At 33.5% G+C, this 25519-nt stretch overlaps 1 protein-coding gene and 2 long non-coding RNA genes across 6 annotated transcripts in view; 1 reads left to right on the forward strand and 2 right to left on the reverse strand.

Annotated features, from left to right (window-relative positions):
* Positions 1 to 25519, reverse strand: part of MICU3 (Mitochondrial calcium uptake 3) — a 39951-nt gene that overhangs the window by 8035 nt on the left and 6397 nt on the right. The window lies entirely within an intron of this gene.
* LOC136774246 (uncharacterized) lies at positions 851 to 7326 on the forward strand. Of its 2 annotated transcripts, none has more exons than XR_010822760.1 (4): positions 851 to 981; positions 5600 to 5783; positions 6674 to 6885; positions 6953 to 7326. It is a non-coding gene; the product is annotated as an uncharacterized lncRNA (long non-coding RNA). The 2 variants fall into 2 exon arrangements; XR_010822759.1 differs by lacking the exon at positions 851 to 981 and adding an exon at positions 1804 to 2004.
* Positions 18652 to 19074, reverse strand: LOC136774409 (uncharacterized). Its single transcript, XR_010822802.1, has 2 exons — positions 18939 to 19074; positions 18652 to 18863 (listed from the first exon to the last, which is right to left on the reverse strand). It is a non-coding gene; the product is annotated as an uncharacterized lncRNA (long non-coding RNA).

The following is a 25519-nucleotide window of genomic DNA, read 5'->3' on the forward strand; positions in this document are numbered from 1 at the left end:
TACGGTATACGTGGCACATTACGCGTCTATGGCGAGTTAAGCTGAAGTTCCAGCTTAGTTCGGTTTATGAATTCGGTTCTTCAATGAAGGAACGATGCAGAAGTAGCAAAATGCACTACTTAGGTGGTAGCGCCACTGATCAACACAAATGTCAAGCGCCTAAGCGTAGCGTGTCACGTGGTTTCGAATGTTTCCACTGGCTTCGATGGATTCCACAGAAGCGAATAGTACAGTAGTAAGGATGTGCATCAATGGTGGATTAAAATTCACAACTCATAAGTTTTCGTTCAAAGTTTGATATACTTGCTTGTTAATTCTTATAATTCTTTCTGAGAAGAAAGAACCCTTTGAGTGATCAAGTGCTAAATCCAAGAAGAGATCAAATATATTATTGTCTGTCGATACACCAGAGTATCGTTCAGTCACAGACGATTTATGTTTTATTATTTCTAAACCTGCGTACTAATATCGAAGGATTAGGCTTATACGGTATTCAGGATTTTGCCAGGTCGCCCACACCATCTACTTCTCGTTCAAGCAGGAATTGACAAAGTGTAGGCCGTCAACCAGTCATCGGTAAAATTCCAACAAAACATCGTCGTTCATGCGGAAATTCCACCGATCCATGCATTTCTACTTACTAAATTGCAACTGGCCAGCTGTCATTGTTCGCAGCGTTAATTCAAATCAGATCGCACCTGATTTGAAACTACACTGCACGTATAAATCCCGCCTTGGACTATCAGCCGGTGGAATGCCATGTTGGATTTCGAGTCTGGATCTCACGTAGGTTGAGCAGGAAGAGAAATTTCGACATAGTCTTTATCGCGTTTTCCTATCGCGATTGTTTCTTTTTGGATCAACTTTTCCTATCATGATTGTTTCTTTTTGGGTTTGGAGATTACAATACTAAGGAACTTAGGCTTATTGTGATGATCGCTCTTGGAATGTTGTTATCCGTCTAGCTGCAAAAACCACACGGTAAGAAGTCCTTATTTATTCAATACTATAGTTTAATTAATGGTTTTAACAAAGCAAAAAACAAATATATGCATGGTTTAATAAAACTGTTGTCGTCATTCATCAAAATTAGGGCCACTTTTTGCCTCTCGCTTTAATATAAAATTCTGCATAACATAAATGTCTGATTTTGATTATCGATAATTTCTTAAATTATTGTATCACGTAACAGTTTTATCGTGTAGTACGAGTGTCAGCATTTAGCTTGGTCGAGTATCTCAGAAAATTCGATACACCCTTTAATTTAGTGTATAATGATATAAGGGTGAAGTTGTTGGATCACTTGTGAGTTGAATTGTAGTAGCAGTAGCAGAGTAGTAGTAGTGGTAGTTGTATAGAATTACCATTGCACGCAAGAAAGTAAACAGAGTTTCTGGCAGATTTCCATAAGGTTAATATAAGCAGCTCACAATCAGAGAATATTATTCGTGCTTTTTCTCCGCACGTGTTCGTTTGCACACATAAATCTCGTTACTTCAGGACAAATCCTATCTCCCTCACACCTCCCCTACATTCTCCTTCTCTTCCGACAGCCGTTATAGTTATACATGCAGTCGTTTCCAGTTACTTCGTTCTTGGTAAGTGATACTTTCCACGTATCAAGCGAAAGAAGCGATTTGTTTCCTTAGTACCGAGCACAAGCGTTAATGTTTTTGCCTGTATAATATTCTGTCTGTCTAGAAACATTTTATATTACATATAAGTAGATTTTTTCTGCAAAAATTCATTATTAATTTCTACTTATTTGGCTGAAGATTTTTCCAATTGGAACTTGAATGAGTTCAGTGGAAGTCAAGGTATTATGGAAGCTGGATGAATGAATATAGAAAGGACCTTTGTTGTAGAATAATACAGCTCTGTGCATTGAGAAAAATTTAGTTTTCTTTCTTAACAATTGTCACTGGTAAATAATAGTGGCAGGACATTTTCTTGGAAAAAGGGATATGCACATCAGTTTTTGAGAACTATTACTATGAAAACTAGGTACGTATACTAAGATATTTAGTAATAAAATATGTCTAATGATACCTATTATACTTTATAAAGGATACTATATATGTTCTTTTTAAGTAATATTTATTCAGTTTGATATTACGTTTTTGAATTATGTTACAATTTTATATATCAGATAAAAATCGTTAATCTATTTACCACTTCCAAAATCTTCGTTACACCTTTGAATAGCACGTTGCAATATTTTGTTTTCTTCTTTTGACATTGATGCATGACCCCATTTCTGATACAAAATTAGGGAAGACTGAATACGAATAATCAACATGTTATATATAAAATTTGTAATAGCAATTTACTTACTCTAATATTAGGTAAACTCTTCAGACAAAGATTAAAATAATCGCTTTCCGAAAATACACTGCTAATCGTAATTCCAGACCAAACCAAAAGTAAAGCTAATAAATACAGATTCATGGTAGTTGTTTAAATTATATCTGTCGCTTCAGAAATTTAGTAACGAGTACAGTTTTTTGCAACTTTTTATACCTGTATCGTAAATGAATACGTGGAATGTTTAATATGTTTTTATTTAAAATAATTTTTATTATCATATTTTAATTTTTTTTTCTTTACATCCTTATTTTATCTGTATTAGAATATCTCGTAAAAGTTCTGCAACGTAAATAATTTAAATATATAAATAAAATTTTTTTTTTTAAATATATTTTTGTATCATCGAGCGGGAAATCATCAGTCTGTTATTAAATGTAGCAATATATTTTTCTTATTGAACTAAAATCGTTTAGAGCAGTAAACGATGTTTCTTTTGTATTTATTATTGCTATTATTGGCAAACAGCTATCACAAGCAATAAAATTTCAAATAAAATAAGTAAAGCATGATTGCATAAAATATAGTTTCTAGGTAGTTTAATTTCTAATAGATGGGATTATATAAAATTTTACGGTGTATTTTGATCGTTCTGGACAACTCTCGTGATAGATAAGTTCATTCTAAATTGTCAACATCGCGTGAAAAACTTTGATGGACACGACTAAAAATGATAAAAAACATTTCAAACCATTTCTTCTTATCAAACTATAATTAATCAACTATCTGCGAACTTGTGGAATATTTTTTATAACAAACTGTTAACCATATAGAAATTGTAGGGTTCATATAGACAAATGGAAAATCCCTTTTTTTATATAGTGTTTTGAAATCAAAATAGGCAACAACTAAAAATCTGCATACAGAGAATTTTAAAATAATAATATGAATTGACAGATGAACATGTAGATGAATTACAATTATATTATTTTCTTTTACGTTTAATTTACTGGTACATGTAATCATACTATATATATTAACACGTATTTTTATTAAAATTACAGTTTTAAGCTGGCATACGTATCTTTACTTGACGATAAAAATGATCAGTTATATTTTTTACATTTAACTCGTTAACAAATATATAAGGCATCCATGACTCATGCACGTGCGAATTGTGCATGTGAATAAAAATCTAATACTCAAAGAAGATAATGTTCGAAGTGAACTACAAGAACGTGCAATCTGTAAGCAGTAAAGAAATATTCAAGAGGGAGAGCGATAAAAAAAGTTGATTCACATCAATTTTCTATAAATAATATTCCTTGCCGCAGCAATTAAATTAAATTTTTAATTGACCTTAGTGCATTAAAAATATGAGACCATGTAGTATAATTTTCACTATTATCAAATTTTTCAAATCTTTATAAATTATTGCTAAATACTTTATGGAAACTAAAAATTGTTCAATAATTCAAGATCATGGGTACTTAACACCTTATATTATTAATTATTACAATCACGTTCCAATAAACTAACACTTATTTTTATTTATCTTTCGCTAATGATGATTCTGTTTCGTCATATCTTCATTTATAGCTAAATATTATTAATAATTCAGACAGACGTGGCCATTTGGATTATTTAGGATTAGAATACCGAATCCGATTGAAGTTAATCATGAGTGATCCAAATCCAATTTGAAGGTCTAACTTTTTACGAGCTGACGCACAGTTTTTACTAATTTCGAGAGAGAGAGAGAGAGAGAATAGTGTTTATCCTTTTACTTAACTCCAAGGTCAAATTTCACAGATCTCGAACCTCTGAATAAAATCATTCTAAATTGGACCATAAATTTATTATGTTTTTTGCCCAAATATTTTATTGATCCTGATAATAAGCACATTATTTTCGTAAATATTATTAATGTTAAGTTTGCAAAAACTGAGAAAATATAAACAGAAAAGTGGCAACTGGTATACAAGTTTATACGATGTTATCGTTAAACTTTGGGAATTATGGAACAATCAAATAAATAAAAATTAGATAGCAGAAGGGGGGAAGGGGGTCGTTAGTTAATATAAGCAGAATGGGGGGGAAAAATTTCCGTAGTCAGGATCGTTTATAGGAAAATCTGAACTAACGATCATAGCCGTTTCGTACCTCGGGCTATGGGAGGACGTTTAACGTAAATATGGACTACTGGCAACTGCTATACATATATACGTGTTAAGACTCGTTATGTTTACACGATAAAAAAAGAATATTATAAAAACCATGTGCGAGAGGAAAAGGAGAAAACAAAACTTTGGAAAAGTGAGCTGATTTTTAAAAATTACAGATGATTATATATATCTGATTGAAAATATTTTTAATTAATTATAATAATGTAATTAGTATCGAAGTAGGATTATTCGTGTTTCATGCTGATCAGTAAGTTGTTTGGTTTTCCTCGGATTTCTCCAGATATTTTGTCGCATGGCCTCTAACTATAATGACTGTCCGTAATTATAACTGGAAATTATGTGATGCTATAAGAACGTTGTATCCTAATTCCTTCCTGTCACGCCAAACGGTCCTATCTTTTCGACCAATATCCCAGCAACACGATGATTAAACCTCGTTTCAATCTTCGTGTGCATAAATTCACTCACCCAACGTCGTTTTTCAATAAGCAATTAAATAAGAGAGTATACGCCTCTTTTAAATTTTTTTCTGCTGTATCAGAGCTTGTTTTCATTAATTCCAAGCTGAATTTTGACTCTTCTGTGGTCGAAGTTGTTCAGTGTTCGATGTAGTGTATATGGTGTTTGAGTGTCAATATTAGGCTTACTTTTTTTTAAATAAATAAAAATTTATTCTGCTTCACACAGACGAAATTGCACGAGTTGGATAAAGTATGTTGCATATGAACGGTAGCGATGAGAAATGAAAAATTTATTGAATGTTTCGCTGCATAATATCATTCGTCTTTCGGAAACAATTTAAGACTGAGCGGTGGAGGGTTTAAAAGATCTGAAATGGTGGGACGATAAAGATTACGCGATCATTCGTGTCGCGTTGTAACAGCCTCGGTTGATTTCTGATTGCTACGTGGAGAATTCATTTGATGACTTTGCGATACTATTCCAGCCAATCCGATCGATTGGAATTCATGTGTCGTGTACGTGATGATATGTTGATCCTTTGAAGATTATTAGAAAGATTTTTCTAGCCAATGATTAGGTTTTTTCTGCTCTCTCTTACAATGTTCAGCAAATTGATTGTTAATTATTTATTTTCTGTGTGTGTATAGAACAGAGCGAGGATAAAAGGTCTACTCTTCGTATTTTGAAAATTAAAAATTCATTGAATAAATGAATAACTACAGTGTGCGAAGGGAATATGGATGAAATATGTATGACACTTTGCACAGTTGGAATCTTGCCAACAGTTGAAATTCGTACAGGACATTGTAATCGCGAAGCAAAATATTTCACGTAAGTAAATTTAGCAGTTTTTATCTTTTGTTTCATGCTACTATTTGGAACATTTCGAAGCTTGCAGTTTTTGAGTATGGGTATAAACTCTGTAGAATTTAAGATTGTGTTCAGAATCATCACTCAATTCTCAAGGAGCCTCGAATACTACAGTATATGTTACTTAAGCTATAGATTTCGAGGCTCCTTTTATTTCGAGTGAAGTTTGTGAATATGGCAATAAATTGCATGCAATCGCATTATTGTTGGTTTATGCTATTCTATTTTTTGAACTAAATAGAGAATAAGGCAGTGTAGCGTGTAGGGACCAACAAAAATAGCGCTGGATATTTGGGTTCACAAATGAGTATTTTTAGCCCACGCACAAATTTTGTTAATTTTCTTTATTTCTTGTATCTTTACCACAATTCTATTTCTTTTTGTAAGCTGCTAAATATGAAAGTTTCAGTTAATTTTGTAAAGACATGATTTGTGACAAAAAATGTTAATTGTCATAATACTAATATATTCTGATTTAGACTTAAGAGATAAGTATATTAAATTCGAAAGAAAGAGTACATTTTTTTATTCTTAAATAATAGTAAATTATGTTAAACTTGTACTGTCTAAATTTTACACTAAAATTTGAAACCATTTAGAAATAGAAAATTAAATATTAAATGCAGCTGATTAATGTTTTGAATACTTTTCAAATGAGCTTAATAATCATATTTTATATTTGCATTTCTGATGTAGCCATTGATTTTTGTTTTAAATCAAAACGTTTTAACATTTCCTAACAATCTGCCCCCTCCCCCTATAGAATCTGAATAATAAGAAAATTATCGAGACGCCTAAATATGCAGAAATAAAAAAGTCTATGTGCCCTTATAGAAATTTTATTCAAACAGATTGAAAAAAAAGATCGGCATGCCAATCGACCCTTGGCTACCTTGACGCTGTAAACTACCAATCGGCCAAGTTTTTCGCTTGTAACTTGTCACTGTTGAATTTTACGAGGTAGCGAGGCCAGGTCGATTTCGGACTTTAGCCGTCTTGAAGCTTTGCTGAAGAATTTGCTGCTCCTTGACCAATTCAAATGTGTTATAATAGAATTAGGAGGGTGAGTCTAATAAAAACTTCAAAAATTCTGCCAATGCGCAAGATTACTCATAAGATATATCTTCCAGGAACTGGCAAGAGACGTAAAAAAGATATTCCAACATACCGATTTTATTGGTGCAACAAAGTATCTACAATAAAATTTCTATAATCCTAAGAAAAATAGTATAATGTTAAGAATTTTTTTACATTTTAGATAATTTGAGATTCAATTTAATTATGTTAAAAATATTTCACGAGCAATATTTATTTATATATTATTGTAATTTTAATTGACAACTTTTCGATCGTATAGAGGCGTATAGGAAAGAGGCAACTCTCCTTAGGATAATCTTTTATTTTGGCATACCAATTATCGTGCATAGTTGGAACTCAAAAGACACATTTTTCATTCAAGTATAACAAGGCTGTGTGCGCGGGTCAGTACGAATGAAAGTGCAAGTTTTACGAAGGTAAATTTGCAGGTGCAAGCGCGCGCGCGCTTTAGCTACATTAATTCACTGGGACGTCCCTTGTTATGCACCAAAACAATGCAAGCATAATTGAATATTTGGGCATTTTGATTTATACTGTAAGAACCGGCTCGGGGGGGGTTCCACGTTCGCCTTAACACATATTTAACACACATATATACACACTTTTATGCCACCCGTGTGTTCCCAACACACGTATACCCCTCGGTCCACGCGGGAATCGATACAAATACATTTCTATTACATATTTATGCGCGTATTTCTCGGATGTGCGAGTTCGTATATTTACACGGGCACTGGCGTAAATACATCATAAACAATAATTTCGGTGGGTGAAACTGCGGCTGAAACTCCCGGGGTAAAATAAATGTTTTCGATGTCGAGGAACTCGCCATTATGCTTACACGATGCATTAATACACGCACCATGTTTAGTATTTTTATTCGGCCTTTTACAGCCTTCCTTTGGAGGATAAAAAATTATTTAAAATAGACAAAATTTTGTAGAGTTTTAATATTTAGTCATTCAGTGCGTTATTAGTTTTCACTTCTTCATAATTCAGCGTGGTTCTTAGTAATGGGAATATTTCATTTTAGTTTTTTTAATTAAGGATATAACATTATAATTGGGAACGATGCAATAATTGGCTTGTTTTGTTGCTCACACTTTCTGCAGTTTTCAGTAAAAATGTATAATAATTCGTTTGACGTGTAATATACATTTTTTGTTTGTCTGTTGTTGGAGTGCAGGCAATATATTATAGTTCGCTTTAACACTTTGCTTCCTCTCAGCGCGTATCGAGAATCCCCAGCGAGCTAGCGAAACCTACTGCTGCAATCACGTATTTAACAGGAAAAAAACGACGTGTACACTTTTCAACATGAAACTGTTTTTTTTCGTCATGTTTTCTGTTTTATTCACCTGAAAGTTTAAAGAAGGGAACGAGAATTCTGGGGTTTGTTTTGTGACGTTGAAAATCGATAAGCGAATTGAAGGGAAGATAATTAATGAGAAAATCCGGTTCGAGATGCAAGAGTGAAAATGGAAAAAAAGTTTCAGGATACCTACGTGCTCCAATAAAAGATAAGCACGATAATGCGACAACGCGATAACGCGTGGATGCCGCGTAGGAATTTCAGTATTCCATAATTGGAACACTCGAATTATTTAACTAGGTAATACATCAATGCGACTAAGTTTCTTTAAAAATTAATTAAATACTATCTTTAATAATTATTTCCTGAATTTTTGATCAATTATGAAAATCGATTTGATAAATTTATTAAAAATTGTTTATTTTCTCCAGATGAGAATTCATTAAAATATAATGTGTGTGTGTGTGTGTGTGTGGAAGAATGTAGATAATCATATTTAGATATAAATCTACAAGAAATATTTTCGAGTAGAGATTTTATCTCTGATTTAAATTAACTTTCATTGATTTCAAAATATTGAAAAATTCCAACACAAAATTCATAATCCTATTCTCTTTTTTATTTTTTGCTCCACCATGTATTATTTTTATGAAATATGGTTTAGTATAAGAAAAATCCTTTTGCATTCTCTGTAACAAAAAAAAAAGAAAATCCTTCCTAACGCTCAATAGCTAAACTCGGTTTATTACCAAATAATCGAGGACATCTCGTTCATCATTCCTTCTTATCGTTACAACGTTAGATTTCTCTCGATAAACTAAAGTACTATTTAAATCACCACATTATAACATTTTTATCAAATAGATTGTTCCCGAAGCTCGTTATCAAAATTCCATTTGAGGGGCTAGCTATGCAATTCGCAGATCAAAATCAGAAAACAAGCTGGGTGTGTCGAGAATATAGAGTCATGCATATTGTACAAGTGAATAGGCTATAAATGTCGAAAAATTTACCGTTGAGCGATAAATTATATTTAACGATGCATCAAAGTTTTATTTAATCAATAGTTAACAAGTGTACGTGTAATATATAGTCTAGCCTAGAATTTTTTGAACTGAATCTTGAAATTAAAATAAAATGAAAAAAGGGAAATGAGAATATGTATGACAAATGGTGGTAGTGCAAATAAACGTGTTAAATACAGATCTCAGTAAGGTTGTATTGTCACAGGACGATAGATGTGAGTGTGACTCGTTCTTCGTTGGTTAATTTGCAGCGTGCTTAATGAGCTGGAACGTCGTTGATCGATCGTATCTTTTTAAGGGCCAGCAGCAACAATAAGCCGGAAGTGTCAGTTTGATTGCATATTAGCCCTTTGACTTCCTTGAAATATAGAGTTTCTCGTATTCTTGGATGCTCCTCTTAAATGAGGAAAATAGCTCGCAGCCAATTCTGCCATCCACGTGAGCTGACGCAAACCATGGCCATTTGTGTTACGGAAAATAATTAATGGTCTGCAGGTTGGAATAAGTATTGACCATGCCAGTAAACAATATTTGATCTTTTTTGTTGGATTAGCCTGAACATTAGTGAAGCAGAGAGAGAGAGGAAACTTTACATAGAATGGGCTCGAGGATAGAAATAAAGGGATGTTAAAACAGGTTTTTAATTAAAAAAAAATTATTAATGAAATTAATTAATCGTGGCATTAATGAGGGAAAGAGAGTGAGGGGATATTTTAAATAGACTGGATTCAAGGATAAAGATGAAGGGATGTTAAAACAAGCGTTTACTTTCTAAGAAATTGTTGATGAAATCACTGGGTAAAGGAGTAGTTTGGTCGAATGAGGAACGTTGAAAGTCTGAGTGGCTCATGAATCGCGACGAATACGTCGTGTAATACGACGCTCGTTACTGTCTCCGCTACATCGAATTGAAGCGGTAACTGAATAATGGCTGCCAACTAACTCGAAGAATCGACACACCCGCGGCAATCGCCTTCTGCGCGCTCCGATTAATCCAACACCTCCGACTTAACCACTGAACCACCTGACCATCCACTACTACCTTTTATTTTTCTCCTTAGTCTTGTACCTCTCCCGTTCACCTCTAACTTACATTGTTTCACATTAGTTAGTGCACATTTTTCCCAAGCTTCGACACATTCAGTTGCTCCCTTTCGGCTGTTTACATTAATTTACATTCACCTATTTGAATTACATTTATAGATTGCTGGGTTGTTAAAATAATAATAATAATTGTTGCAAATGTATAAAATTATAGAGTTGATAAATAGTGTTCAGGTTTTATTTTTAAATATTATTTTTTGTTCTTGTAATATTTTACTATCTTTTCTGTGAAACGTTTAAATATTTATGGGTATTATTAGGAGAATTTGTGGGACGTTATTGAAGTGTAGAGGCATTAAATTCGTGGATATTTCATGTTGTTACATGACTAAATATACATAGCTCTGGTTTCAATTCAATATATAATAGCTTTCGCTGGTACTCGATCGACAATGTATATCCGATACTGTGCAATTTGTAGCATTTAATAATTTTCTGAATAAGCAAGCTACTCGTTAATTTAGAATTTAATTAATTAAAACTTCTTAGATATACCCACTTATTACAATCTATCTATGCTAAATAAGCAAAATTAATTTATTACACTTTTTTTTTTACTAGAAAATAGGAAAACTTTTAATACTAATGGACTCGATAAAACACATTAATCAAACAGTTTTTAATAATGATATAACTTAACGTAATAAACGCGAAGAATCTTATGCATTAATTTTACCTTTGAACATTAGAGAAATTTTTTTTATACTACGTTACAGTATCAAGAGCATAAGTTATAAAAATAAAGCAATCTTCGGTAACGGTGTATTTTTTTGGAAAAAATTTCTTGGCTGCTTTTAATTTATTGAATTAATATAAGTGGCATATGTTAATTGATTTAAAATATGTCTCACGAGCATTAAAATTTTGATTTAAACAGTAAGATGATGCGGAGTTGCTATTAGTGGTAGATAAAAACTTGATTTTAAAAGATTATGATGATGATAGATGATGAATAGGGACGAGATAGGAAAACTCGGGGAACAGTGGAAGATGCTGATGAGGGATAACTATAAGTAGTGGTGAACGGATGTCAGGTTGGCGCCAAATGTAAGGTTTTACCAGTGCAATCTACAACGAGAGTGGATTACCATACCTTAATGACACCTTGGCTACTCTTCGATGGAAGTGGTACAGGCAGACCTCGTTCTTCGAAGAAAGCCCTATCGGTTTGCTTTGAGATTAGTTTGCATTGCAATTTAAATTAAATTAATGCTCGCCAGCCATGCTCGATTTGCTTATCCATCGCGATGGCAATCCAATCGAGTCTCTTTCGCCCAAAAAACAAAACTACCTGACTACGTTTATAACTCTATTAGTTTTTCTCGAACTCTGCACAATAAATCTCTATATAATATATATAATTAAATACCCAAAGTTATATTTTAATTCAAGAGCCATGATCGATTTTAATGAAATAATTAGAAATTAATTGAACTGTGAAATTGTCTGAAATCTACCGAAAGCACGAGTGGACCAGTTGCGTTTTACGATGGGTAACTTTCCCTCCTATTCTTGCCAAGTTCTTGGCAAGAAATGAGTTGGGTAAAGAGAGAGAGAGATCACTCTTTGATTTCTCACCCTGCACGAACGAATATATCATTGTAGAGTCTAATTACTTGTCAGGAATGCTACTTCCGCCACATCTTTAAGCTACGGGCGTGTCTTTTTGATGTATCAATCGACGCAAACCAGATGTGCAAATGAGATGGAGAAATAAGCAAAGCGGAAACTAAGCTATTTTAATCACCAAAATGTTAATACTCTGTGAAAGATTTAAGAATAGAGATGATTTTCTAAATACGTTCAATGGAACAATTTTTGGAAAGAACAAAACGATGCATTGTGGAAGGATTGATTTAAATATTAAGTTCAAAAGATAAATAAAAAAGGGCTGGGAACAGGTTTCACTTTCTCATCGATGCATGATATATGGGGATCAATGTTGAAGTGATTCTCAAGTACCTGAATTATTCAATAGTTTGAACTTTTGGCCTCTGAAAATTCTTGAAGACTCTGAAACGTATCTTTCCCGAAGTTTTGGCTGTTTCTTTTTTGTAGAAAACTTTTAAATAGAGCAATGATATAATTTTGTAATAATTTAAATTTGACTACTAATTGAAACGAATTGGAAATTCTGTTTGGTTTTTTGTTGCTCGAGAAATGGTTTTAATAGCCAGTTCCCATCTGGGAAATATTTGTAGGGCGATTAGCACTATATTTACTTTTATGGAACACATCAAAGTCATGGGATGACACAGAAGCACATTGGGTGAATCGAAACATTTAAATAAACATTAGCTTGCCACTTGAAGAGTTTTATTGTTTTGTAAAGTGCGTTAATAAAATTTTTCAATTTGGCAAAGTGTCGCATAAAATAATTCCTTGGACAGTTTTATTAGGCTTGTGCTATCAATTTACAAAATGCCTGTGCAATGTATATTATGACACATGGTTTGCATAATGTACACTACGTGAAATTGATTCTGTTACAATTCAGCTAGCTTCACTCGGTACTTTCTCTATTAAATTTGTACAGGCTGTTCCACCGAACGCACATTATAGATTGCAGAAAAAATACACATTAAAATCTAAACTTATAAAGGATGTCGATTTTTTCTTTACTCATCAGAATTCAAATAGGGACAAATCTTGAAAAAGCCATACGATAAAATTAATATCTCTTATTAGATTAATTTTTTTTTAACACGCTTCCTATATTTTATAATTTAAAGTGTTTTTTTTAAATGCAACATAAGAAAACCAAGCTTATTAAAGTCCAGAATTATACGGCGCGTGGAGCAGCGCGCCATGCGCGCGTTACGACTGACAGTAGAACGTGTTCCACTCGCTATGTGTTTACCACGATCCAGGCGCGTCACTCCACGCGTCGTGAAATTTAGACAGCAAAGTTCCTACGTTAAAATTCCAGTAGGTTTTCACTGGAACACCCTGTATATTAAACTATAACAAAAATTAAACGATTTAATTTATCACATTGTACAGGCAGTGACAAAAACATTGAATTTTTATCGAATTTAAGTGTTGCAGAACAATTAAAAAAAAAAAACAGTAGACGCGATAATAAGAGATTACGGTGGACAGATTTGTGCGCGCTTTGTCAATTCAATTTGCGGTTTGCTTTGGGTAGTAAATAGGAAGACGATATGCGCAGGCGCGTGTATTGATGCTTGAGAGGGCTCGAGTAACGACGTATAGACTGGAAACTGCGGCGAACCACGAAACACCGAGGAACCGCAGGACCAGAAAGATCGCGCCGATCGAGCAAGCGTGTCAAATGCAATTATTCCGACAAGATCATTTTTCACGAGAAATTAACATCTTGCGTTAAATTATTCTTTACTGCTGCACAAAACACGCAATGGCGTGTTACATTTGTAATACCGCTTATGACGTACCAAAGACAACATATATAGACCTACTTTTTTGGTGAATTGTTAAACATTTTTTTTATATACAATATAGCAGCATTTCACGTACAGAGATAAGTGTTTCCTGCAGATTTGTATGAGTCACTTTGTAATTACTCAGGCGTGTCTAAGAATGCAGTTTCACAGTGCTTTGTTGGGTACCGCGAAACTTATAAGATTAAATTTTCATGAGACACTGTACTTTCGTGGAGATAGGCTGGTGTAGAACAGGCTAACAGAGTCGAATAATCAGAAAAGGATCAATTGGTCGTATTTCGAAGGCTTATATGTATATGTATGCACGATGGAACACGCGAGTGTAGGTTTCAGCATCGATCGGTCAGCCGATTAGCTAAAGATGAAAGAGAGAAAAGGAGGGGGGGGGGGGGAGGGGGTTCTACGCCTCATCCTCTACCTTCGTACATTTTATTCTTCTTCCTATTTTCCTTTCTCCTCCAACCTTTTCTTCTTCCTATATTCTTCCTCCTCTTCTGTCCTGGTCCACCTCTCTCTTATTTTTATCCTCCATTCTCATCCATCCTTTTTTGATTCTCCCCCCTTTTATGTCCTTTTCTTATTCCTATTCACTCCACATATCCCCTTCTCACTCTTATTCTCCCCCTTCCTCCTCTACTTCTTCGTGAATCCCCTCGTACGTGCATAAAAACAGAAGAGCTCTGGGCGTTGATAGGCAAATAAATCCAACCTCCAATGATCCTCCCCAAGTAGCTTTCCATATAATTTCTTCCACATTCATCACAGTAACTTTAAAATCCTACAATTTAATCAATTCTCTTATATCATATTTATGTATTCATTCTCTGACTTTCTTCGCTCCACTTCGTACGTTTATAAAAAGAAAAAGAAAAACAGAATTGTATTATTAGCAGTGATTTGTTCTACCCTCTAGGGGTAAAACTCTCTAAGGACAATATACAAGAAAAGTTTGATTCTTTTGTTTTTCTTCTTACATCTATACCCAAAAACTATAACGAGCTCTGTTCAAATTACATATTTATAAATTGGATGAATTTATCAGGAAGTTTTAGCAATAGCAGTTCATAAACAAAATCTGATCCTTCAGACCCTGTTTAATGTGAAAATCGAAGGAACTAACTTCGTAAGTAAATAAATAGGACTCTATAATATATGTATATACATCTGTACTACTTTCTTACATTGAATGTCTTTTGCATCCATCACTATCGTACCCCTACAATTGAGTCCATTCTCTCGAATCACGTTGAGAATACCGTAAACGCGTTCTTACTTACCAGACCACTCTAGTCATAATATATAAGCTAGTCGATATCGTTGATATTCTCACAAGGCAAAACGCCTTCGTCAACGCCAGCACCACCAACGTTGCTATCATATTCAGATATTTATTTCGCTTTCCCCCATTACCATAATGATAGCCACTCCGACTAATTTGTCTCCCTGCAGGAGCAAGTCTCAACTGTGATAAGCTATAGGAACGATCGATCGATCGCTTCCATGTCCATCTATCCTCTGGACTGGTTTCGATATAAATTTGCACTCTTCCATTAATAACCTTACGATTAAACAATGTTGCTTTATCATTAGTAAAATATTTTTTCAATATTACTACGATTCACAATGTTATACAGACAAAATTCGTCAATATTTTATTTTATTTCATCAGGAGAATATTATGTTTTGTTTAAAAATTGCAAAAGTGTTTCTTGTGCAAGAGTCAATTGGATCGCGATAAATACCAGGCTGATAAGGGTTCGAGGTGAGTCTTGGGAAGAAGAAAGCAGAGTAAAAGAGAAAAAAATAGAAAGTCTGTATAGTGGGGGGAGGGGAGGTCGTGTTTGGCGATGAACAGTATTGGGAATTGCAATGAACACAAGCGATAACTCAGCAACGAGTTGTTGTACAAGTTTCGATGGGTTGGAGCAGCGAGACCAGTTGTGCAACAGTCCGGCGCAACCCTTCAAAGTTGCTGGAGTGCGTGCAAGTGCAAGCGCAAAGTGCTAAACACAAACGCAGTCGACTATCAGTTTCGATATCTTCGACACACCGGAATCCTTTTATCTCGGACTAGCTATGAATCAGCCAGGCCGCCAATCTCAAATCCTGTCTATCCTTGATATATGAAAATTTCACTTTGCAAACAAGAAATTCGATTTCTTTATTTTTTTTTATAATTATTTGTGACGTTGTAGATTTTTTTGTAATAGTTTATTTGTATCATACTGGAGTAAAGAAATTTTCGAGTCGCTATAGACCAGAGATTCCAATGAATTATTGCAAAACAAAACCACACACGCATTTAAATAATTTAAATCTTATTGGTTGTGGAATTAAAGATTTGTTCAGGAAGTAAACTATGACCGGTAGTAATTAAGGATTAAAGGTTGAAAATAAATTAGAGGAAAGTTTATATATATATATTTAAGAGAAGCAATCTTCAAAATCTTTCGAGATGACAATGTTATTAAAATATCGTAACATGAAGTTATACACGTGTCGAAATAAATTTAATTAAATATCTGTAGAATTTATGCTTCATTCCGGAAGTAAACTGGGGTAGGTAGTAAAAAAATAGACGAAGGTTTTATATGTTTTATAGACTAGTTTATATCTTCAAAACACACAGAGAAATCTCTAAATCGTTATAAAATAATGATGCTATTGAAATATCGCAAAATGAGGTAATATGAGTATCCAGATAGATTGAATATATGTGGAAGGATGAATAAAGCTTCATTCAGAAAATAAACTGGAATTGGTAGTAAAATAAGGGACAAAGGTTTGAAACGTATTAGAGACCAGTTTATCTTATATAAGAAACAGTTGATTGTTTATCTTAACAATATCTTAAGGGATCTTTTTGTGTGAGCCATTTATAGTTTAAGCAGAGAAAAAACCGACCAGACACGCAGTTAATTCAGGAGATTTGGATGTGGTAGAGGTTGGTAGCAAGGATCATTCGTCACTGGCTTGTGTCTAAGATCAATCGATAGGATAAAAGGAGACGGATCCCGTAAATGTTCGATGCTATCCCGAGGGCAGAATTGGTAATTTTGATAAAATCGCCGATGGCTAGAATTCACGCCTTCGCATTCTTTGTGAAGCCACCTCTGATGCTGTACTAACCTCACTTCTTATTCTTCCTTTTCAATGTCGCCCTTGGCGCCACTTGCTCGATTACCTTGTAATTATAAAGTACTTCGCCGTCTCCCAATTTGGGTCATCCAGCTCACTTTATTATCATCTTACAACACCACACCTTGTACAATAATAACTTAATTAAAACTACCAATTATGTTGGAATACCCAAGTTTTTTGTTTTTGCTACATTGGAATTTTTTACTGTATTTATATATATGATAATCCCACAAAAAACAAGCTTCGCCTATAAAAAAAAGCGGACATAAATTGTCTAACGTAATTAATTTAGTAAAATAAAATATTCGAATTAAAAAAATTAGTCAAATCTAAATTTTAGGCAAGTATTTACTTTTACTGTGGTAAAAGTTAAAATTTTGAAAAAAAATGGTAACAGAAGAAAGTTACTTGCCTAGACCATTGGATGCAGTGGCATAAAATAGTCATACTTTGAAATCACGAGAAGCAAAGCTTGTATTGTAAGATAGCGACATGGGTATGAACTTTAAGGCCTGGCAAGTAAATTTTTTGTGTTACTATCTTTTTTTTTCGAAATCTTAACTTTCGCCACAGTAAAAGCAAATACTCGCCTAAAATTTGGATTTTATTAAATTTTTTTAATTGAATATTTTATTTTACTATATTAATTATGCTATTCGATTTATGTACGTGCCGCCTTTTTTTAGAATCGAAGTTTAGTATTTGTGGGATGTATTTGTATTGTATCAACGCAATAGATCATTGTGACTGTAAAATATTACGTTTAATAATAAAAAATAATTATTATACTTAAGTCGCGTTTTTAACATAACACCCAAGAAGTTACATATATATGGTGTTATAAAAGTTTATTTAACATAATGATCATTCATGCTTCGTTATTATAATTTAAGTCAATGCTAAATACATATAAACTCATTATCAATAACAGTGAGCAAAACTGTCAAAGTAAAAAATTGGTTAGCAGCGCAGCAGTAGGAAAATTATGTGAAATCGACTAACTTCAGGGTGAAGACATCCGCCGAGGTTTGAAGGAGCAGAAGAAGAATTGTAATATTTCAGTATATATATAGATAATATAGAGTATGAGATCTTTGGGTTGCGTGAGCCGTTTTTAATGATCGAGGTCTCTTTCGAAATCTCTTTGAAAACCTTCTTAAGATAAGCTATGGTTAAATCATGACAATGCATAATTCACAGAGGTATGTCGATTTTAAAATTGGAACGGCTAAACTTGCTATATAAGTTACACGGTAGCGCACGACTATTTGTTTATATATATATATATATATGTACTTGTGCCGTCGAGACACTACCATGTCTCTGGATAGATTTTATTTATTCTTATTAGAAAAATTGCTCTTTTGAAAACATGCTTCAGGTATCTTAATAATAGGTTTTATTCAATAAATTGAGAACTTTCTCTCTCTCTCTCTTATAAAACTAGTAAATAAAGGTTATTAATTTATTAAGAAAAAATATTGTATTACAAATTGTCTTTTCGTTGTCTAAAATGTTTAAGATAACTTGCAAATATAGCTTATTAATATTATTTTAATTAGTCGCAGGTGAAACATTTTGATATTATGTAGACTTGGAGTTTTGCTGTGCAAAATATAGGCTTACCATCAATTTCGTTTTATTTGGTTCAGTGTATTTCATTAGCCTTCGAATAATTTTAATATATAAAAATAAAGTTCTTATGAATGCAAAACGACAGTGTATAATGGAAGCAAGGTTTATTTTTAAAAATAATACCACCCTATATTAAATTTAAATTATATATTAACTTTGATTACAGTATTGTATTATCCTATTAAAATTCTCTATAAAATGCAATTCATCAGCCAGATTGTCCAAACATATCATAACACTTTTTCATACCGCTAGCTAACATCCGTGACTCCTCTAGCGACATTGCTTCATTGCCCCATTTCTGATACAATATTAAAAAAAATAAGTAATGTTTAATCAATATTTTCTAAAATTTATATTTGAGCTATTGACTTACCTCCCAATTCGGTAGCATGCCAATGCAAGTATGATAACTATCTGCTAACACACTATTCATCATAATTCCACACCATACCAAAAGAAAAGCTAATAAATGCAATTTCATGGTATAGTCTCAATTGTGTATCTGTTGATTCAGAAATAACTAGGGGGTACAACTTTTTGTGGCTTTTATACCTGCATTGTATAAGTAACTTACATAAAATGTCCTATCTTTTTTTTATGCAAGATAACTTTTACAGTTTTATTTTTAGATCTATTTATCTGTATTAGAAAATATCGTAAAAATCATATCATTTCAGTGGTTTAAATAAAAATCAGTTTTCGTTGTTTTCAGCATATTCCTGTATTACTAAGCGCCAGTTTATCAATATATCTGCAGCAATATAGCTGAACCTTGTACTATATCGGATTATAATTATTTAAAGTAATGATTGGCTTTGCTTTTACTTTTATTAGATATTTATTAGCAAACAAATATCAAAAGAAACCTTTAAAGCATTCAGATTAAAACGAAAGATATAAAGTAAAAAAAGTTACTCGATCACGAAACTAGAATAAAATGTTCTTAGTAGAACCTTTTAAATACCGTTGAATACGATCGTCCAAAAGTACTTGCCACATAATATAATATAAAAGATTTATATGTGAAGTTATAAGAACAGTTGTAGACAGTTTTGTAAACCACGTATATTGTCGCAAATTTATAACATTTTTTATAGTATGAACCAAGATAATTTTGAAGTGAAAATTGAGAAATGTTAAAAATAACAATACTTTTCAGTTATTATATTTTAATAAAATCAAATAAATTCTAAAATTTATTAAAAATATTATAAGAAAATTGAGTGTTAATTTTGTCTCGTACTGTGTATAAAAATTAGTATAAAAATTTATAGATATGTAAAATTATATATATATGCGCGTGTATGTAATGTGCCAGACGAACAGCTAAAGATTTTGTGGATGTAGGTTCTCGTTAAAATAATGTCCAAAGGAAATACTATTATTATCCTGTAAAAAATCAGAGTACATTATTAAGGAATTCTTTTCTCCTCCAAAAATCAGTTTAATTTTTACCACAATATATTTATAGTTATTAATTTAAAATATTCCTAAACACAACCGCGATATTATCCTTCGGAAGGATAACCCTGAAATATTGTTTAAGAAGAAAGTTATCATCCGATTGAACAATGGCGAAAGCATGGTAAAGCTCGGATATTTTTTAGATGCGAGCTAAAGAAGAGCAACGTAGGAGGTACGATTGAATAATAAAATAATTCATTATGATATTTTGCGTGCGAACTAATATCAGGTCTCGACACGCGGCACAGCTTGACGTTTGGAGTGACGGATGGTGGCCACCTTAATTTTCGCTTTTCTCATCCGTCTATCAAGACAGGCCACACTCCAGTCCCTTTCTGAATACTCGTTATTCGATTTTGCTAATCCGTTGAGCCACCCTCCAGAGGTGGAATTTTGCCCACCAGGGTACCCGATTAAACAAGACGTTTCATCATTTTTCTTATCTTTTAATAAATATATATGTAAAAATACAATTTTATTTGTATAAAAAATAAATATCGCAAAAAATTGAGTAACAAAAGGTTCGAAATATAAAAAAATAACTAATAATAAGGAAAAACCTGCGATAAGCAATTTTACTGCATACATTTAAATCTTTCAATATTGATATATTCGTCGTACGTAAAAAAAAAAAAAAAAAAAATGCATTGTTTTATGAAATTGGGAAAAAATAAACTTATCATTGTGCGATCGGTAAAGGTAGCTAATTCGTTTTAAATAAAATGAAATCATGTAGGTTTTGACAGGGAGAAATATAAAAATATATTATAGTTGACTATGTCGAATGGCTGATTACGATCGATCGGTTCGATCGAATCCATCGAGGACCTTGAATTCACCAGGGCGATCCGATCGAGTGATCTTGCGTGACCGTACAGGAACGGCCAGCAGTCTCAGATACGAAATGACGGATACGGAGGACCAGGACGAGCCAGGAGCATCCGGTATCGATGACTTGCATCCCTCATTTCTAAATCGTACGTCTAGCTGCCATCGTGTGACAGCACGTCAAACATCTCTGAGAGAACGATAAACGCCAAGCAATATCGCTATTATGAATATTATCTTTGGAATTTAATCTGGAAACTCATTTCTTATCTTCGTTTCATCTTCCTTTAAAACTATACGTTTCTGCAATGTACCATATATGTATTAATAGTACACATTAGACGCGATACTGCAGCCAGTGCGTTTTATTGCAATATCCGCGAGATTAATGTAATCGAATAAATGCTCGGAGTAGAAGAAAAAACACACACACAAAAACTGTGTAAAAGCAGCTGTATATAACAGAAGTCTGCGTGTGAGTGAAGCATCCACCGGATCTTAGGTTTCAATGTCCACGCGAAATACGATTACAGCTATAATCTAGATTCGTCACACTCGATTTCGACAAATGTTACTATAGATGTATACTATGTACAGCCCTTAAGGCGGTAAAAGCGAAGAATTTCTCTCGGCTCCCGAGTAAGTCGAGCAAACTTAACAATTTACCGGACGCCTGTAAAATATAGCTAAATGAAGGAAAATTAACGTAAATAGCTGATGCCCGTGAAGATCATTCGTCATGATTATTTCTCATTATACTTATCAAGCGTGTAGTTTATTAATAATAATCGGACGTTCTCTATACCAATTTGGCATATCGATCGCATCTTGGAGCGGAGCGCGAGCCGAGTGAACTACAGGCCTTCGTCGTGTAGCTGGTATTTTATTTTGAGGTGAGTGTATGAAATATATGTAGAGAGAGAGGGGGGGGGGATTAAGTTATTTAACGTTATTTATTATACTTATAAAGCGTGAGACATGTATAGAGTGATAGGAAAGTGACGTGGTAATTAAATTTAATATAGAAATAAATTTTTAGATGAAGGTTTTATATGTATTCAAATGATCTTTATTAATAGTATAATTTGTTTAAATGTTAGGTTTCTTTATCAAGGCTTTTTTAGATTACCTTGACGTTTTTTATATGGATTTTACCTTGATAGTTTCTCAAAATGTGATAATAATGACTATAAAATATTTAATGACCAGTTTTAGCATTGAAGAAAAATTTTTAATTTAAATAATTATTATCAAGTTTATTTGAGAAATTATAAGATTAAGTAATAAAATATAAAAAGTAAATAAAAATTCCCGGGAATCATATTTAACAGGTGCATGATAAACTAGACTCTTTAAACAAATTGTTTCCCTTTAAAATTTAATTTTCTCTATTTTTTTATTATAATTACGCTAAAATAACGAACTCTGCTACTGGGGCAACGCCACAAATTTTGTTATAACATTTTTAATAAATTTTACACTTTTTTTTGTTTTAATAAATGAAAATTAATGTTATTTAGAAGTTATTGAATCTTGATTGAAAAATCATTTTGATTTATACTACATTGTTACCAACTTAAAACTAGTCACTTATGACCATACACATATATGCTCATCTTAAAAGTTATGTAAAACATTTTAGTCAACGAAAGGAGAATCGTTATCACAATTTGTTTTTCTCGATAAAGTATAAACAATTATTTGTTAGTTTTATAACGAATGATAGGAGTTGACTATACTTTATTCATTTAAGTAGTCACTTAAATTGTAAGAAAAACCGAATTATCAACAGCCCAATTTGTTATTCTTTTCTAGAGTGTAAAAGTTAAAACAAGAAATCGGTTTCTTTCGAGGGACTTTTTAAAGTGAACGTAAGAGCCCAGCTGTAGCCTCTCTTGGGAATTCTCGAACCTCAGACTCGTCACGCGAATCGCTTTTACTTTGCGCCCTCGAGAAACACCTCTCGTGTCTGCTAACTGAATTAGATAATTATAATAGGTGTAAGAGCCCCGAGCCACTGACCAGTGGCGCCGGAATTAGGGGATAGCTCCAAATTGAAAAATATCCATTTAAAGACTCCGGTAAAATGATGAGAAAACACCGTATAGGCAAATGAGAGCTGAATAATTATACCTCGTGTCAGGTAATAATTTCAATCTTATATAATCTCAAGCAACGTGTCAAATTACATTTCGCTGATTTGCCTCGAGTGGTAAAATGATACAGATATATTTCTGAAATAATGTTATTTATTTTTGTAAATTACGTAAGAATGATACAAGCTTTTCTTCCCTTTTATTGTTTATTAAATAAATTAGCCACACGAGTGGTGAAATACCAATATATGTATAGCTATAATAATAAAAGTAAGAGTGTGAAAACGAATATATGGAACAGAAACTGTGTGTATACTTCACTGCAGACAAGCAGCTCTGGTCCTTAATTAGCGAGGAAGTTGTTGATCAGCTTATGGTGTGATAAGGGGAACCGTGATTGACGGAAAGATGTGATAAGGCAGGTTAAGGTCGATGGCAAAATAAATTAGAAGTAGATAATGTCAATGTAGTAGTAACATGAGGAACAAGGGTGGAGGAGTGTTCCAACATCTACATAATGAGACAGCTACGTGGTCTGCACAATAATAAGTTAGAGAATTTACGATGAGCTGTTTTACTCGTGTATTGACTTTGAATTATTTTTCATAAATAATCACAAAATTACGATTCGCTTTTCAATTTTCTCTCTTATTATTCATTCTTGAAAAATGTTATCGAATAAACTTGTTCGTTGTGTTAATATAATTATTTCAAATACCAGTATATATAATTTTTAAAATTGTATTGTTATTTATTGGTTTTGTTTCTCGATTCTACCAAGAAAACTTGTTCCTTGGCTCTATACACAATTACTCGAAAGCAAGTACAATTTTTGGTATTTTATCGAGTTGGAATTTCATGTTAAAAGTGACAATCCTAATTAAGGTGTTCAATCAGCTCGAGCAGTCATCATTTTGCTTCGGTATACGCAAGTTCACTTACGTTGGCCATTAGTGTTAAAGGTAAAAATGAAGTAAAGGGATTATTATTATAGAAGAACTGCCAACATACCGATCTAACAGCTCTTTCAGCTCAACTTGATTCACTCTCGACGAATTAAACGTAATTATAGATGGCCAAGATATTCCATATTTTTTCTATTATCCGCGTAGTTTATACGTACAAGCGTGCCCATCGATACTTAATTTGCCATTTCCTACATGTGCCGAGAATAAAATACACGAGTAAGAATAATACGTGCAATAATTAACTGAAAATAGGCTCCTTAAAAGCACGAGCCTCGATCCAGCCAGCAGTGCAATGCCAAGATCGCCGTACAAAGTTGCAAGGCCGACTGAGAGTAGTTTAAGTGTGATTATAGATGAATGATAGCTCGCTCGATTACCTGGCACACCGTGTTTACAACAGTATTTGATAAAACTGACGGATTCTCTCCACGTCCTGCACACATCCCCCGTATGATATTAAATGCTATTACACACTTGCCAATAGACACAGCGAGTTTACTCACTCTGATTACTACCCTCGATAATGACAAATAAAACACAGACAACTCCATTGAAATCTGAACAATTTCAGGTCTACTTTCTTTTATCGACCAACAAACACAGCTGGTCTCAGCTTTTCCTGCACTTTATCATTTTCGTCATAACCAATTAAGCTCGTAGGAACGATTAATCCTGGGGAATGGTATCTCCACAGCTCCTTTCATTTGATAATACAACAAGGTTGATGGAATATGTTACACTTGGAAGCATATAGGAAAAACCAAATCCTTGTTGAGGAAATCACTGACATTAATAATACTGTTGGTACCACAGGAGGTATCGGAGAATAATTTGACCCAGAGCAGAGAAAGAGAAGTGGAAGAAAGTTTGTTTCTTGCATGATAAATGAGTCCATATGTGTTGGTAATGGTAAAAGTGTTACGTAACATTTGCACTTGGTAGGGATTGGAAAGTGGAACCAAATGCTTTATTAACATTCTCGCAGCTGCACTCTATTCCACTACTGCGGATGAAACGTTAAGACTACTTAATAGAGATCGTTCGTCTGTCTCGAGAGGTCCTGCATGTTCCTAGAGAGGCGTTGGACATTTGTTATACCGTCAATGATCGATCGAATAAATTCATTACTGTCCAAATACGTCCTAAAGCTCCCTTACCCTCTTAAGGACGATAATTTCGACTCTTAGGACATTATCTTATGTGTGGGAAAACTAAAACTCGCAGCTTTGCTTCTTAAGGGAGTGGTTAAATTAAATAGAGAACGAGACGTGGTTTTGAACGTAGAAGTCAGATACGAGGTAGTTGCTAATGAAATTTATAGATATTGCGTGGACTAATTGAAATTGGTCGATTGGAGGCAGGTGTTGGTGGAGAGGAAGAAGTGAGAGGAGGGGGGGGGGGTGTTGGGAGAAAGGATAGAGTCGTTGAGAGAGATGTGTCTGGCTCGTTAAGGCAGTGTCGTATCATCGGTCTGATCGTTTGGGGGCGTGTGGGCGGTACCCTTGAAGATCGTTTGACAGAAAAGCCGAGTACCGACCGTTCCGTTCTCCCTTCAGGGCCATGTTATTAACTTCGCGTAGCCACACGTTCCCTTGCGT

This window comes from Prorops nasuta, unplaced genomic scaffold, assembly GCF_024137725.1.
Source record: "Prorops nasuta isolate Cenicafe-Biocafe unplaced genomic scaffold, Cenicafe_Pnas_1.2 PNAS00006, whole genome shotgun sequence".
NCBI classification, from domain to species: Eukaryota; Metazoa; Arthropoda; class Insecta; order Hymenoptera; family Bethylidae; genus Prorops; species Prorops nasuta.